Source organism: Anticarsia gemmatalis, chromosome 7 (genome assembly GCF_050436995.1).
Source record: "Anticarsia gemmatalis isolate Benzon Research Colony breed Stoneville strain chromosome 7, ilAntGemm2 primary, whole genome shotgun sequence".
Classification (NCBI taxonomy): Eukaryota; Metazoa; Arthropoda; class Insecta; order Lepidoptera; family Erebidae; genus Anticarsia; species Anticarsia gemmatalis.
The window spans coordinates 3564156-3567229 of record NC_134751.1 but is presented as its reverse complement, the minus strand read 5'-3'; the positions used below and the strand labels follow the sequence as shown (position 1 = coordinate 3567229).

The 3074-nt window shown below is 39.3% G+C and overlaps 1 pseudogene; it reads left to right on the top strand.

Annotated features, from left to right (window-relative positions):
* The first annotated feature begins 1199 nt into the window (after window positions 1-1199).
* On the top strand, window positions 1200-2456 carry LOC142974189 (uncharacterized; annotated as a pseudogene).
* The last annotated feature ends 618 nt before the right edge of the window (window positions 2457-3074 follow it).

The following is a 3074-nucleotide window of genomic DNA, read 5'->3' as shown; positions in this document are numbered from 1 at the left end:
CCAGTTAATCGCTGCGGTTATCAAGGTGGAGTCGATTACCATCGTAACAATAGAATGTTGGATAGAATTAATCGAACCTTCGAGAAAATTTTATTGATTCTAATGGTAATTGATTCATTTGGAAGGTGTAAGGCTGATGTACTTGTACTAAGGTATCTATTATTTACCAATTAAGTTTCGCTTAAAACGCTTCGCTGAAAAATCATACTAATATTTTACCTTATAAATGCGCAAGTATGATTGCCAGTTTGCTAGAGTTTCGCGGTTAAACGACTAAACAAATTTTGGTAAAATTTGCCAATACGTTAAGCCCCGGAAACAAACATGGCAACGTTGTCAAATAAAATTAAATATTATATTTTATTAACGTAGAACATTATTTTACTAATAATTTTACGAAACTGCAATAGCAACATAAAGCAAAGAGTAAAGTACCAAAAACCCGGGTCAATTTAAAAAATATGACGGTAACAATTACAAAAATAGAATTTTCCTCATTCCTTCCTTTGTATTAATTTCCATGTTAATTTGCCTTGAAACTTCACGAAGTATGGTTACAATATTCTGTCGTGCCTCAAACTCCGCATAATTAAGGTTTAGGACGTAGTTTCAGAAGGCAAACTAACTGCAGCTCATTATCAGCTGTGCCACTATTAACGTCTTTTTACTCTACGTCCATCTCAGACGCTAAAACAGGAACAGGGACGCTTCAGGTTTAATAGATATGTCGCACTTTTAAATGGTTAATGTGTATTAAAATCAATGAGGCTTTGTTTGTTGCTTTCACATGCCGAGTGTGATCGAAATGTTTGATTTCTATGTGGATGAAGCACTTTAGTATTCTACAATACATATTATTTTTTCATCACTACTATGTCTAATGCAAACTTAGCCTTAGTCACAGACCTTATACAATAAACGCAATGGGAGTTTGGTTTTAAACTAATTGTTGTTCAGCCGTCCTCGTGACGATTACAATTTCATGCTCCTTTGATTATGTAACCCCTATTTTAATAAAGTGATACTTATTTTTGTTTGGGTTTGTGATTTTGGTCCAAAAATCTGGTATCAAAAAGATTTATCAGGAACTTTCAGAAACTTCTGGTTTTACGTCCATTTGTCATTAATTTACAAAAAACCTTAAATAAGCTGGAAGATAATAGAGTTAATTAGCATCTTAAGATTTAAAACCAGTGTGATGCGCGCTCGACTACGGACGTGTATCCACTGTACACGGCACGAATTATTTTATTCGCGTTTGGCGCGGCCATAGCCGCTGCACGGTGACATTATGAGTTCGAAAAAACTCATATTGAACGAATTATTGGCGTTCCTTGTCCATGCAATTGATTACATGGATGAGGTGAGCATATTGCAAATATGCCGATCCAATTTCAAGGAGGAAGATGTCAGCAGCGCAAAGCTGCTACTGTTCCAGTCTCTTGGAAAACTGGACCAGATGCCGTCTCGTCGCAGAGAGGGCTCCGAGAAGAGTCTTCAAGATATAATTGATATGTTGAAGAAGACCGACCCAGACGACGTGCCTGACTTCGTGGCGAAAGAGCTAAGTAAACTGCCTCCCGTCACGTTCGATCACGTCGATGTAACTAGACTGCTGAAGGACATCACGTCGTTAAAAGCTGAGATGACTAAGATGCAGTCCAGACTAGAGGCCTCAGATACTATCATTGCTGAGCTGCGTGCAGAAATTACATCATTGCACAACGTTGGTTCAGTAATTAGGTCACCAGAGGCCTCAAAGGTGAACACTTGCCGCGGACCGCAGACTGCCTCCATAAGCAGTTTTGCATCGGCGAACTCAAGTGCGTCACCAGTTGCCGATATCGCTGACGAAGCTTTGCTCGCCGCCGTCGTCGCATGCGCCTCTACACCGGCCACTGTGACATCACGCGTAGGTACAACGACCCCTGCACGTGCCTACGCCGATATAGTCGCTAAGACCTGCAGCGCAGACAAAGCGACAAATTATAAAAGGGGTTAAACAGAAGAGCTGCCTATCCACCCAGAAGGACAACACAGAGCAACCGAAGGAACAGGCCGACAAGGATGGCTTCATCATGGTACAGAAGAAGAAAAAGAAGCCGAACCAAAACAAGTGCGGCACTGGACCGACCGGACCGAATTTCTTGCTGCGTCCCGCTGTACCAGTGACGCCGCTGTACGTGTCCAGACTGCATTACTCTACAAAGGTTGAAGAGATTGTAGAGTACATACAGACGAAAACGAAGTGGACTTTGAGAGTTCAGAGGTTGGAATCACGTCACAATGTGGGTTTTAATGCCTTCGTGGTGAGAGTGCCAACTGAGCATCTCACAAAGTTCATGGAGCCAGAATTTTGGCCGAAAGGTGTTGTTTTCCGGCGATTCCGTGGCCGGATACCCGATACTGCGCGATACACGACGCCGACGCTGCACAATAGTAGCAATCGTGTATAATTATAAGTTATATTAATTATGTATGCATTAGTATATTTATATTTTTAATTTGTAATTTGTTTATTGTATTTTCTATGGGCCTCAGTTGCCTGAAATAAAGGAATAAATAAAAAATAAATAAAAAAATAAAATAAAATATTACGAGGTCTAGTAATTATATCTGTTTATATGAAAAAAATTACATATAAATTAATCAATTTTTGTTTATTGAACGAACGACAGGGGGTCTTTTGTCCAGAATTAGAATCTCAGACTTCATTATACGCCATAGCCGTAAACAATGCTTGCAGCTACTAAACCATCCCTAACTTACTCGTTTATAAACAGCAACCCCTTTTTCTCAGTTAGCTTTTATAACTTGACTTACGATTATTGTACGGAACTAATATTATGTTATTTGATTCACAAATAAGGGGTTCTAAAGTAAAATAATATTGCTTGAATATGACTTGCATCCGTCATTTGTGTGCTCATAAAATCTCCCCAAAACAGGGTAAATAAAGCCGGAAATGTTGTTTAAATAAACAATAACATCTTATCAATCTTCTCCCCCTTTTAACAACTAGTGGAATACGTCAAATCTCCGCAAGCTTTTAATTTGAAGGGAAAGATGTAGGG